This window comes from Meleagris gallopavo, chromosome 1 (genome assembly GCF_000146605.3).
Source record: "Meleagris gallopavo isolate NT-WF06-2002-E0010 breed Aviagen turkey brand Nicholas breeding stock chromosome 1, Turkey_5.1, whole genome shotgun sequence".
Taxonomy (NCBI): Eukaryota; Metazoa; Chordata; class Aves; order Galliformes; family Phasianidae; genus Meleagris; species Meleagris gallopavo.
The window spans coordinates 101882814-101897500 of record NC_015011.2 but is presented as its reverse complement, the minus strand read 5'-3'; the positions used below and the strand labels follow the sequence as shown (position 1 = coordinate 101897500).

At 39.2% G+C, this 14687-nt stretch overlaps 1 long non-coding RNA gene across 1 annotated transcript; it reads right to left on the bottom strand.

Annotated features, from left to right (window-relative positions):
• Positions 1 to 3154: 3154 nt before the first annotated feature.
• LOC109365629 lies at positions 3155 to 4917 on the bottom strand. Its single transcript, XR_002111342.1, has 3 exons — positions 4302 to 4917; positions 3743 to 3794; positions 3155 to 3359 (listed from the first exon to the last, which is right to left on the bottom strand). It is a non-coding gene; the product is annotated as an uncharacterized LOC109365629 (long non-coding RNA).
• Between the last annotated feature and the right edge of the window lie 9770 nt (positions 4918 to 14687).

Below are 14687 nucleotides of genomic sequence, written 5' to 3'. Positions count from 1 at the left end.
GATTAAAGATTATAATATTAATAAAATGTATGCAATCATTGATGTAATTTTGAAATGTTAAGCTTATCTAATCTAATTTGCTACATTGCAGCATGAAATATAATAATTTAAACTAATTAAATGTCTCTAATCTTTTTCAAGCTTAAGCTTCAACTAACCAATATTTACATACTCAGAATGAGATTCACTACCTCAGTTTTCAAGAAAAATCCTTACAAAATCCAGCATCCTTATTTCAGCTGAAGAAATGTACTGCAGAAATACCAAGAGCTGTTTTAGAGAATCAAAAATGCATTCAAAGACTTAGCACAGCATTTACATAAGGACGACTATTAAACTGGTAAAGTAAACATAATATAATGGAATTACAGGGGTATTATAGAGGCAGTACTTTGGAAGCACTGCTATCCAGAAAGGTAGGATGTAAGAAAAGAAAATGGCTTTATTCTGGCCTGTTTGTGCAGCACACAATGTAAGGTGAGTCTAAGCTCATTAGTGAGGTGCTTGAAGATTCATCTTCCACAAGTTTGTACTGCAAAATGGAATATATAATAACTGCTTCTGTGTGCAAAAGAGAAGGCTCACTCTGCAGAAAGAAAATGCAGTGTGACTGGAGGGCAATTTATTAACATCCACAGCACAACTAACCACAAAACGAAAGTTGCATTTACGAACCATTGAATGCATCAGGCAAGACGAGATATAATAATGATAAACAAACTAGAGAGCAGAAAACTTCTCAGCAGAAACAAGCAGAGTCACCTAAGCAAAGCGCTGTTTAGAACTGTGCCCATTATCAGATATTTCAGAGAGCACAGCAGCAATTCATGTTTAAGTCTTGTCAAATACACCTATTCTCTGTATAATAAAATACCCTCAAACCAACACAAACAGTTTTTAAATAGTCACAAAAAGGAGAGGGAAGAGCCTGGAAATCATTGCCTGTCATTGCCAGTTGAATGATGAGACTATACAAATGTGGCTTCTCTTCCCCTGAAGAGTGGCCAGGAATCCTGAGCAGGCACTTCTTCCTGCTCCTGCTCCCCCTCACCCCTATCTCAAACAAAATCGTTTTCTTGGAGGGAGAGGCAAGTGGGGGAAGAGTGAGTTGTTTTTCTTTTCCTCTGCACCCCTTTACTAACTTGTCATTTAATCTGTGAACAAGAGCCAGCCAGTCATGGTGGCAGCCTGCTCCACAGTCTTATTTCCATCTCTGTCTTAGATTTATTCATGACTGCTTCATATCTACTTGTCCATGTGCCAATTTTGTCCTCCCTGTATTTTACACTCTTCTCTGCCACCAAAAACTTGTTTTAGAAGGAGAAATCTTATTCCTTTGCTGCCATTATTTCGGTTTGTGATCCAGCCTTTCTCATCTATTCTCCACTCAGGAGATAGATTTTCCACCTCCTGAGCATCCTGGTGAGCCATCTCCTCACATCTTTTCTGTAATATAGCTGACAAGAACTGTGTGCTGCCTTCCAGGCGACTTCTCATCAATTCCTCATGCAAGGACACCAGTGTTTTACTCTCTCTAGGGGATAGAGTTTAACAGATGATCATCACAGGTCTCTTTCAACTTGTGATATTCTATGATTCTGTGACTGAGCTGCATCCAAAGATTTTGTTTTCATAGAATCATAGAACCATTAAGTTTGGAAAAAACCACTAAGATCATCTAATCCAACCAACAGTCCATCACCTCTATGCCCACTAACCATGCCCCCAAAACTATGTTCCTTGCCTGTGGAAGCACAGTCAAATATTAGATTTCTACATAAACACCCATCTACAGCCAACTTGCTGCTTCATTGTAGCTACGCTTCCTTCAAAAGGAACACTCCCCCTCCATAGCAGCTGGGGAAGTTTAGTAACATTCTGAGGTAAATCAGGCTGCTTCTTGTCCAGCCACCATCTGGCTACTGATTGCATAAAAAGGAATCAGAAGTTCATTTTGTAAGCGCTGCAGACAAAAGACAAGATTGTCAGGAGGAAGGAAGGAGAGGATGAATCACTTACTCACTGGAAAACAAAGCTTCAGAAAAGCCAAAATTCAGGCCAATGGTTTTGATAGAAAAAAGTTTGAAGAGTGTTCATTTTGATGTTTTAAAAATTGGGGTAAACTCATAAGTTATGACATCACTGATGAAAGAGGAAGGCAGAGGCTTTAGCATCTCCACAAAGACCACTTCTCAGCGGCGGTAACAAATGCTTGTAACACCTCCTGTTTAAAAAGCAAAAAAACCCAAACATTTCTGGTCTACCAGTCAGATCATAGGTTTCCGAAGTTACTTTGTTTTAAATAACTATTTTTTAAAATTCTACTTAAAAATCAGTCCTGATTTGTTTTGTTTCAGCATTATCCTTGTAGATAGTCCTATCCCCTATAGATGCATAGTGGGAAGCATTTAAATGCATTCTATGTGAATAAAACCTTGTTTGAAACTTACTCCAGAATACGATTTTGTTTTTAAAGCTCACAGCATCCAGTGTTCCTTAAAGTTTTGACTTACAAATAAAAGTCAGGCTGTGAGGCATAGAAGAGGTAAAAACAAAGACTAAGGAGCTGATTTTTACCTTGAAAAAACTGTGGTTTAAAAGCTTTTTCATAACACTTTGTGGCATAAAAAGTATCATTTCACATGTGTTTACAATTGCTTTCATTTGAAAGCCTGATTCAGTAAGATGTAACGAATGATAACACGAAGTAGTAGGCTGCCTGTTTTGGTCACTGCAATGGAACATAAATGATCAAATTAAATGGATATGATCGCTCTTATTGTTACTATGACGGAAATAGAAGTTACAGTAATTAGAGTAAAATGAAACAAAACCAGGGACAGAGTAATTTCTTGAACACAATTACAAAAAAGATTTCTGTAAAGTAACCCAGATTGTACAACATACGTCACTTGCAATAGTTATACCTTGCTCAAAGAGTGTTGTTTTCAATCTAAAACACTTTGTAAGAGGAAATAGGCTTGTTTGTTGTTGAGCTAAAACAATACTTGCCGTAATTAACAAGATTTTTTAACTGTTGCTTGATCTGGAGAGAGCAAAAAGATGCTGTATCTAATAGAAATGACACAGGAAGAGGTGAGTGGAAAGAAAACATCTTCCATGAATTGTATCTGGCCGTGGCTTTGAGAATGACTGCACTGAAAAGAAATGACAAGAAGCCTTTATTTTCCCTGAACAGTCAGAAGTACTGTTATTTTCGGTTTTATCCAAGAACTTGCACTGCAGAAAATTGATTCCAGGATGAATGAGAACAGTGTTGGCTCCTAGTCATCAGCAGGTGCTGGGTTTCTCCTGAAAATCTGCCATTTGAGAAGCGACCAGAGCTGGCCCTCCTCAACCTGAAGGAAAGTCAGAAGGGCATCGGTCACCTCAGAGAATGTTTGGACACTGCACAGGCCAAAAGCTTCCTCTTTTTAGAAACCTTTTAGATAACACTTTTGGAGGAGTTATCGCTTCCTAGTAATAATGCATGAAGAAATAGGTCCATGTATAATAACATTAGGGATATTTATAAATATACTTAAGAAGCAGGAGGGGAAATAGCAGGTGATTTTACTTTCAGAACATAAGTCAAGTATGTCCTATTAAGCCTAAATAGACTGGATTAATCAAATGTCATACTGGCACTTCTAATAATGATTTTACATTGCAAATTCCATTACCTAGCTTTACCAGCCAGGAGAAAAGTTACAGAAGATCAATTAAACAAACAGGAAATTACCTTTTCTCTTTGTAGTCCATGACTTCCAGTACTTACAATGGTGCCAAAATCCCTGAAAATTAAACAGGCATTTGCATAAGATTAATAACTCACCTGCTTTCTGCCTAAATCACAGCAGCTTGTTTAGGACCCCAGAGTTATCTAATGCCTGTTAGAGAGGCAGGAGATGATGAGAGCAAATTAAAAATGGCTTAACGTGTCAAAAAGGATCACAGCATTGGAACATGGGGCTCTTGCATTAATAAATGCACCTGCAGCGTCCCAGAGATTAATGAGCAAGATCTCAGCAGAATTCATTTCAGTGGGAAGCTGCTGGCAGGAGTTTGCCAGTCAAAGCATGGTCCCATGCTTATGAGCTGTGCAGAGGCAACCACCTGGGCTGCCAGGAAGGAGCTTCACATTTGTTCCCATCTAATTTTAGGAGCAACCCATGACTTGCTGTGGCTAAAGACGATGCATCCTGCTAACCAAAAATAATCGCTATAGGAAAAAAAATAAAAATAGAAAATAGGTTGTTTTGACAATTGGAGGCATGGTATAAGAATTTCTCATAACTCACTGGAGACTGGTGGCTGCGTGGCCATGCCCAGCCCCAGGCTGGCACAGAAGAAGGCATCAATGAGTTTGTTGTTACTACTTGAGCTGCTTAGCAACGGCCTGGGGCAGAGAGAGCTTCCTTCTCTGCACAGCGGCTGCTCCTCACAGGATGTTTAGCCAGATGGTGTACATAAGATTACTGGAAAATGATTTTCAGATAAACCAAGAGCCTGAACAAACTAATGTAGTTCCAGGTGCATTAGATAGTAATCCCCAGCAGAAGATCATTTCAAAGGAAAGTGCTAGTGAGTCTGCCCCTGAAATAGCTACAACTTTTTGTGGATCTCTATCCTCAAAGCCTCTGAAGCACCCTAACTTGTTTAAAAAGTGAGTGAGGAGGGGTTTGGAAGGAGGCAAAAGTTTCCATTTATGGCAGTTTGTTGGAAAAAGGCACAGAATGAGGGAAGGCAGGCTGTGTGAGGATGGGAGGGAGAGGGCAGTGATCCTCTTGATCCAATCTGAATGGGAGTTAATTTTCATGTAGGGTGGAGAATTGTGAGTAGCTTCATTGAAAAAGGAAGGAGGGAAGGAGAGAAGGAGGGAAGGAGGGAAGGAGGGAAGGAAGGAAGGAGGGAAGGAGGAAGTCTGACCTCACACAGGTCAGACCTGTGTGAGGTCAGACTTAGCGGAATATTTGCTTGAGTGGAACTTACCAAATGGGTAACCCTTGAGTGTAGGATTAACAAGTCAAATAGCATTCAGAGATCACTGTTGGAAATATGCAAACAACTGTATTGGCAAGCCACATTTACAAAGGTCATTTGATCCCAGCGTGTGGAAAATGTATGCACATACTAATTGAGAGGCATATCTGAAAGTCTGACAGCCTGTTATTTGTGAGAGCATTGCCTGTATTTGCAGCAATAGGGCAAGTTCAGATGAGGGCAATAAAAATAGCTTGAAGCATGACAAGAAAGTGTACAGAGCCTGAAAAAATGCTCAGGCTGAGGCAGAAGGCTATGAAATCATCAGTGCAGGGGGGGAAGGTGAATCAGGAACAAGCATTCACTGCCTTTCTGAGCACAAGGACTAAGGGGCATGAAATGAAACTAGCAGAGGCCAATTTTATAGCAGTAACATAAAGTGATTCTTTGCACAACTTGTAGTTAAACTGCGAAACTCCTTGCTACAGGACATGGAGGAAGCAATCAGCCTTTCCTAGGTTCAAAAAGGCTTTGGAAAAGTCCTGGTAAAGCCCAATAAATGCTAAGACATTACCTCTGGTTCTTGAACTGAAAGAGCCAAAGGCACCTCGAATACTGACTATTCAAGAACAAAAACTGTTCTATGCTTCCCTGATACTCATGCTGTTTTCTAAATATCCACACTTTGCCACTGTCGAGATGAGATAGCAGAAGAGCCTGCCCTTTAGCCTGAGCCAGCACAGCTGTCTCTGTATTTCTCTTCTTTACATTGCTCTCATTATCAATCCACTAACCACCATGAGATTGGCGTACCATTATAACTGACTGCAACCAAAGCAGTTCTTGTGTCTGAGCTGGCTGGATGCCTTTCCTGCACACCAGTCACATGAGGGGTGATCTGCAGGATCCTCTGCTTGGCTTCCCTCGGCCTTCATGGAGGCATGCAGAGAATCTCAGGATCATCATAGAATCATAGAATTGTTAAAGTTGGAAAAAGCCATGAAGATCATTTAGTTCAACCATCAGCCCATTACCACCATGTCCATTCACTATGTCACTCAAAAAGCCCACTAAGAGAAAGGAGAGGCAGCCTGTAAAAGGGAGATGCTAAATCAGAAGTGTCTCTCCTTGTAGAGAAGCTATGGTGTCAGCATTGGAAATAAGATTGCCCCCCTTTTGCTGAAGCTGGGGATAAGCTGGGTGGTCATCCTATGCCCTCAGGTATAGGATAACTACTGGTGAAACACACTGACCAGATCCCAGTGTGAACTCATAACACAGAGTCTCTGCAGGGTCTGCCAATCTGGTAGATCATATTTGCTCAGTGAGGAGGAGGATCAGAAACAACCTATATTTCACCAGGAGCTTTCTTCAACCCAGGCCATTCTATGATTCTGTGATTCTTAGGACTAGGCTTTCCCCTAGCATTTTTCATTCCATGCTTTCCAGCTATACTGGAGCAGTATAAAGAACAATACATTGTAAAGTGCTACAGAGACCACTGTAATGTTTTTTATAGTTAGTTGCATTTGTAAACTCCCTTGCTTTCCTCTGGACCATTTGAACCATTTGATGTTGGTTAGTATTTGAAAAGGGTTTTGATGCATGCCAGCTGCTTATCTTCTCTGAAATACGTTATTAGCACTGAAATCAGGCCTCCTCTCTCCAAAACTGTGTATACTTATGTCTGTGCATCTGTTCTACACTGCACAATCAAACAGAAATCATGTAAGTAAGCAATGATTCTATAAGCGAGAACTTTCCAAAGCCATCCTGTGACCATACCTTGTGGATGTCGCTGTGTGATGACCGGATCTGCAGTGGCAGACCAGTTCAGCTCAGCACTGGTGCATCCCTCTATGCTTTCTGCTCATATTGGCAGAGAAGGATGACAACTGCAGGAAGTAGTACAAAGTGCACATGAGATCCACCAGCACTCTCTGTGCAAATCTTGAAAAACTGATGGCAGGACTTCAGAAAATGTGGCCTTTGAATTTTGAAAGATTCTTCATTCAAACACGAGTTTACTGCTTCATTTTCTTCTGTAAGTCTGGGTAAATCAGAGGTATTTCACCATATGCATAGGGAATGTATTTTCATTTTTAAGGTTATTCTTTGGCTTGGAAAAGTTTAATGCTATTTTTGAGCCATTCAAGATTCAACAAACAAGCAAACCCCAAAGGCATTTATGAAAGCATATATTATAGACTTTTACCAAAAAGCATTGATGAACTACAATCACGATGAATAATAATTTCTGCTTGTGAGACACCCCAGTGCCAGTAGGTCAGAAAAGATTCTTCATTTTTTTGCCTTCGGCACAGTGTGCAAATACTTTGCACACTCTAAAAGCGATCCAGGAGCATGTCAACTACTGCACTGGCAAATTGATTAATTAAATAGCAATATAAACACAGCTACTCAAGGATGTAAGTGAACATCTTAGTTTGATTGTTCAGTAGAAGAAAGACTAAAAGTAACAAACCTGTAGAAAATGAGCTAAATGCACGCCAGGATTTTGTTGAAAGCTAAAGCTGCTTGGAAATGAAAGAAACCAGTCTCCAATTATTCACACACACTTCATGGCTGTAATTGACTGCAGGTTTTACAAAGTGGCAGCAGACATCAATTATAAATTTTCATGCTTTGCTTTTGGAGATGGAGAATGGAAAGAATGCAAAACAATTAAAAAACAAAACAAAACAAACAAAATAAACTCCTTAAACCCACATTCAACAAGACTTAGATTTCTCTGAATTATATTTTCACGAGTAACTTAAACTCTGGGCTTCCAGATAACTCTACTTCATCTCACTCTACTTCAGGGAATACAAGTGAACAGATTACACTGCACATGCTCAACAGAGCTATGCAAAGCTGAGGTCTGCATCAGTTCTTACGTGTTACTAACATATAAAAGTAACATATAAAAGCATGTGTTGTGTAACACATGTGAAGAACAGCTCATGTGTATACTTCCAGCATTCATGTTTATCAATACTGTAAAAATCAGATTTAAAGGGGGTGGACCTCCCTTGTTTCTATGCATTTGATACCTAATGTATTCTGAATTAAAAATGCATTCTAAAACAATCTAGAAATATATATATTTGGTAATGTTCAAGTAAGACATTCTAATTAAGATCTAGTATGTCTTGAAATTAATATGTATGCAAAATTTTGTTATCTTAATATACTTTGTCCTAGAATCTCCTTGGTTTTATTAAATTTTTAATAACTTTTTAAGCAAGGGAATTATGTCTGATATTGACTAAATTATGGCTAAATTAGAATCTAGCAGTCTACACCAACAGCTGAAATTATAGCCCCTTGAAATCCAGTGGTTCCTCCAATTCAGATTTTGAGAAATGGATTATCATAGATTTTCTGTGCTCTCCTAGGGGTTATGCATCTACTTTTAGGATGAAAAATCCTAAACTATAGATGATCTATAATTTCTTTTAAAAATAATATTGAATAAAAATACCCAGTTGGGTTCATGTTTTCATGATCTAATGAAATCCCCCAGAAATAAGATCTAAAACTACCCTCTATCCTCAAGTGTAGTGTGGGAATAGTGGTGTTGCAGAAATTGTAAAGTTATCAGTAAATGTTACCAAAAAAAAAAAAAATCAATGTATTAGCAGTATCAAAGAAACATGTATTTGTAGGTTTAATATCTCTCAGTGCTATCAGTCTTGGCACAGCATTTTTTTATTAATCTTTACATCTTTGTGTGGAAGTCTGAGGCATTGAAGCAGGAAAAACAGTGAGTGAAAGCAGTGCTGATAGAGATGGACTTGTTTAGCTTGTGATTATCAGCTTGTACCAAACTTTGTTAGTGCAGCATCTAAGAGAATACTCTGATGGGAACAGGTAATTAATTACAATGCTCTCCATGCCACCTACTCCCAACCCAGGCGCCTTCTAGTTGAATCTCTAGAGAGACGGTTAGTGAATGTCACATCATCCAACACACTTGTGAATAGACCAAAATGTGGCGATTAATACTACTGTGTTAGCTGTATTTAATGGGAATTGTCTCTTCATCAGTTTGTGATGGATCAGGATTTTCTACATCTATCTGCTTCCAGGCAGTAGATAATCTTGCTGTGTGAGCTTCAAGAAGGTCAGAAGCTGATTTAACAGTCTTATCTTTCTGGAAAATAAATCTTATTCTCAAAGGGATAATACAAGCACTCATGTAGATAGTGAGCTATTGAACCTTGCCTGAGAAAGTGTGATGCTGTCTAGTTTTGCAACAACTGTGGTTTTTGAAGTAGATCGAAGCACACTCCTCTTTGTTTACCATGAAATAAACATGTAATAAGGTTTGCCACGTGAGTGAGACAGTTGCATTCGTTGAAGTTTTGTGTATGGCTTACAATGTTATGAAGAGAAAGAAAAGGCCTAAGTTCAGTGCTGGAGTCTTGGAAGCTTGGAAGCATGGTTTGATGCATTAGAAGCACTACCCACTAAAGGTAGATGGAACATGTTCATTCCAACATTTATCCATATGCCACAGAACATGATCTTATTTACTTTCTCTTTCCATTTAGTGAAGCAGAAAATGGACTAGTAACTGTGGAATACACAGTCAGATAAACTAGCACTCACTTGGTCCTTCTCTCTGTACCTTTATCACACACTCAGGGTGAAGAGATGTTAGTGTGAAAATAGGTTAGTGATGTTAATCATTTTCATGTGTGACATAGTCCCTGGAGTGACAGAGTTTCACTCTGTTCAAATGGCTTACACAAGGTTGGCACTGGCCTTACTTAATTTAAGAGCAGATGAGACTTTGACTTATATTTCATCTGTCCTCCCAGCTCTGCCTGAAATGATCTTTTCCCAGTTTTAGAACATGTCCATGTTCAGGTGCAGAGAATCTACCCCCACAAAACTCACACCTTGTTTCTCTTTTCACTTGTCATTGCTGATGTTCCTATAAATATTAGTGAGGGGTTAAACTGACTTAGGGGAGAGATTTTATTTTATTGCTGCCATTTATTCTTCCAGGTTGTGGATGCCCCCTCCCTGGAAGAATTTAAGGCCAGGCTGGATGGGGTTTTGAGCAGCATGGTCTAGTGGGAGCAGGGGGTTGGAATTAGATCTTAAAGGTCCCTTCTAACCCAAACCATTCCATGATTCTATGATTCTGTGATTTATGCTGGTACTCCACTGATAGTCCAGCAGTGTAAATGCTGTTTACTGATTGCTGCTTCCTCAGGACAGGGATGTTTCTGTGTGCTCAAAGACCATCTGAAAATGGAAAGGATATCAGAATAATAATAAAAATCTAACTGTGATACAGTTTGCATAGGAAAATCTCCCCAGTAAACAGGGCAAGAAGCAATGTTTACGAGAAAGCAACCAGCAGAATTAGTTATAGTGAAAAGTTCTCAGCAGAATATTTTTACTGCTGTGCATTTAGACATTAATGTATAATGGCATTAGTTTCACTGTAATTATATAACACAGATTGCACTGTTGCTAGAACGAAAAAAAAACCATTCAGTTTCCTTCACTTTTGTTACTAGAATTCCACTGTTTGTTAATATTCCGCTGTCCTCTTCATGTGCTTTTGCCATAACCACAACAGCTGCCCTGTCAGGGACTGAAAAGCAGGCAGTGATTATGTGACAGCTTTAGGGTATTTGCAAAAAATAAAATATTTTATGGGTGATTTTACGACCTTTGCAGGCAAAGGCTGAAGTTACAAGAATAAAACCTGCTGTTAAAAGCCTTACCTCTGCCCTACTTCACAACAGAAAGCTAACACCTACACTCAGCATACTCCTGCTACATAGAAAATAGAGCAGTAACTTCACTGAAGAGAGACATATGCCTGCCACAAGGATGTTATTTCCATAGACATGATCTGGCAGGGTAAAATGGAGAAGCCTTCACCTAGAAGCCTAAGGAACTCATTCCCCAGCTACTTTGAATCAGCATTTTTGCCTTGCATGATTATCAGAGACAGCACTGGTAAAACAGAGGAGGGGCTATTTCCAGACACATTCCTGTCCCTCACTTGGCTGGAAATGGCTTCCAGAAAGATTTGCTTTATGATATTCCCATGGACTAAGGTGAGGCTGACCAGCTTGCAGTTGCAGATTTCTCCTTGCCATTCCTGGAGATCGATTGGACATTTATGTTCTTTTCACTCACTGGAAACCTTCCCAGTTAGCGCAACTTTTTGAGGATAACAGGAAGAGGCCTTGCAATAACACCACACAACAGCTGTAGCACCACGAGGTACAGTTCATCTGGGCTCATGTCCCATCGACCTTAGTGATGCCTACTTCCTTCTATGGCAAAAGGAAATGCTACATTACCATGTACTTCTGAGTAGGTTTAGGAAACTGGGGAGGTTGTGATGTTGCCACTGAAAACTAAAGCAAAGAGAAAATCAGACATCATTTATCTTTTTTCATGAGGTGTGTCCACCAGCATGCCACCAGAAAGGCATCCTTGTGTCCCAGTGTGTCAGCAGAGATAAAATGAATGTCAAGGAAGCAAAAGTTCCTTTACCTCCTTTTCTCTTCCCTGCATCCTGAGTTCAGCAATGTCCTTTGCCTGAAGGTCTGGTGCCTGAAGACAGATGCCAAGGCCATCCCAATGGGCAATTAGTCTGGAATGAGCTCAAAGGACATGTCAGGGAGCACAAAAGAAAAAGCTGCAATTTTTTCAGTACTACTGGCATACTACTGTCTTGGCTTCATCTAGTCTTCTGAAGCTATAATCACACCTGCTTTTGGGGGGAGTAGGGATTGTATCCTATTCCCTTTTCTCCCACCACCTCCCAGGGCAGACTCATGCAGGCTTACTCTCTTCACCATTATAAATAGGAGGGAACATCTGGCCACTACATGGGCCAATGGGGCATGAATGAGTTCATGAGTTGCCTCTGTGAGACTGCTACATGCTGTTTGCTGAGCTGCCTCAGTGTTGCTCATTTAAGTGCTTACAACACACTGTTGTGGTACTTTATCTCACCACAACACTAAGAAGCAGACCCAGCTCTCTTTGGGCAGTGTGTTTGGGAGAGGTTTGGGTGAGAGTATAAAGTTAGATCCAATGTGAATTTATTAAAAATTGAATTTCAAAGCAAAGGTTCACACACACATAGAAGAAGTCTTTTATTGTTTTCTCATCTTTTATCCTGTCTAAACTCAGAACAGCTAAAAGAAGATCATTAATTTCTATTTAACAAGCTGATCTGGGGACAATCTAGGATGGTGGTTGTTTTCCCCCTTGACAAAGGCTTGTATGACCATATCACTTCTGCGGTGTTGTCAGTTTTTACTTTCATTAACAACAGAGAGATAGAATTTATAGCCATTAAAAAGCCTAAAGACATTGTCTGTCAGTCATCTCCTACTGAAATCGGATTTCCTTCATCTTTTCAAGAGATGGCTACAGTGCCTCTGGATCACAGTGGCACATTGTTATCTTGCTCATAAGAGTAGGCAGCACCACAGTAGGAACTGCAACCTTCACCATATTTGCATATTCTAAAACATCCTTGCCATTTCTGTTCTCCATCAGTATGAGCTTTCTGAACTGTCACTTTGAAGCAAATTTAGACTGTGATCTAAAACGACTTTTTTTAATTATAAGTTTGAATATAACTTTAATTCCCTCTCCTGTCTGGATGAAATTTCCACTTCTCTCATACATCTTTAATTGATTTCAGAACAATTTCCCCAAAATTTCTCCTGTCTGGTATTCTATAGATGTATCAAATGAAAGGCATACTGGAAAATGTCAGCTAAGTCTCACTCAAAATATTTCAAACAGGTACTACTGTTAGAACTCCTTTGCTAAATCCCACCCTGTGATAACTTGTCATAAATGCTTGATAGAATATATGCCATTTTGCAAACTTGTGTATAAGTATATTAACATATTAGCATGATAGTTGCATTAAATTTCACAGTAGCTGCAAATTTCTCTGGAGAGATAGAAAGTCAAGCAATTCGAAAGAACAGACAGGCGCCAAATTTTAGAATATAAATTCTATAGGAAAAAAAGATATATTATTTTCATAAGCCAGTTACTTCATAAAAATGGTTCTCAGTCATTACATGGAGTTTGCAGACATCAGTGAGGGGGAGCTGATGGAAAATAGAGGATGATTTTGACCAGATTTTACAAACCTGACCAAATGCTGCATTAATTAGCATACAGAATATCTGAGCTCTTCAATGTTTCTTAGGAAGCATCCTCTCACCACATTCATAACTCACTGTCTGCATATTTACTCATCAGAATGATGAAGAATGTTACAATTTACATTTTTAAAAAATCACATATCATTTTTCTCTAAGAGAATTAACATCTCTGGCAATTTTACCCTCTATATGGTGGTTCAACAGTGCAGGGAAAAAGAAATTAGCTCCATATTTCAGCTTCCTGACTCCTTTGCACATGAAGCATTGTTAGTTTGAAGCGGGTGCAGATGACCTCTTCTGCTATGCAGAAGGAAGTCGTGGGCATTTGTGGGTGAGCAACACAGTCACAGATGCAGGCACTAGACCTGGTTTTGACCTGTAAAGTTTGATTGCCCCAGTCACTTACCTGGGACCATCTAAACTTGCAAAAATGGCCAATCATGAAATATTCTTCATCTACTATCAAAGTCAACCAAACATAAAGGACAAATCTATGTGCAGAACTGGGAATAGCTTTGGTCCAGTAAGTCATGACCAAGAAATCGGAATTTTCTCATTTCTTGAATTGCCAGTTGGTCATAACTTTGGAGACAGTAATGGATCTCTTGTTTCATAAGTTCTTGACAAAACCTTTTCTTGTGAAACATCATGACAAAACTGGCATGGGTAAGATTCTTTAGTAGAGTTGGAGAGCCCTTTTCCATATGCTGAAGACACTGAGGCCTCATTCCCTTGATGAGTAAGCCTCCAAACTATCAGACATGCTTTTTTCTAACCCCGTCTTTCCTCACCTGCTATCATTCATTAAAATCTCTTTCAAATTGGTGTTTTTTCACTGGTATGCAGGAACATTTTACACTGAGCTAGGCTTTACATGGCATTTCAGTGAAATGTGCCAGGGCTTTGTACTGCCGAGGTGTGTGCTATGACTGCCAGAGTAGAATGAGTCATTCTTTCAGCAGATATTTAACTCCCAGTTCTAAATGTGACAGTTTCCTAACCAAAATTGTTAGAAATCTGACCAAATGCACAATTGCAATAATGGGCTTATGGAGCAAAGATCAAATAACCGCACTTTTAATAACCAGTTGAAGGGAAATGGGTAGTAAGCTAAGCTAGTAATAGATAGTAAAAATTAGTTGCATGCTTTTATATAAAATATTCTTATTCAGGAACTCTACCACAGTGGCTGCTCACACACATATGCCTGCGGCTTTCAGAGGGGACACTGTTTAAGGCATGGCTCAATGTAAGCAGAAATTTGGAATTAATTTAAATAACCTCTTCACCCTAATGCTCCCAGTATTTAGATGTAAACTCTCTCGAGTCCGTGGTGAAGAGTGGAAATTAAGCCTTAAAAAATCCGTGATGCTTTTCTTCCTTTAACATCATTCCTTTTATTTATATTTTTTACTCACTAGTAGCCCTTTTTACTTTCCTAAGTTTACTACTTTAAAAGAAATGTATAATACATACACACTATGCCTCATAAATCCAAATGCTGGAACACGGAAATAGTTCTTATAA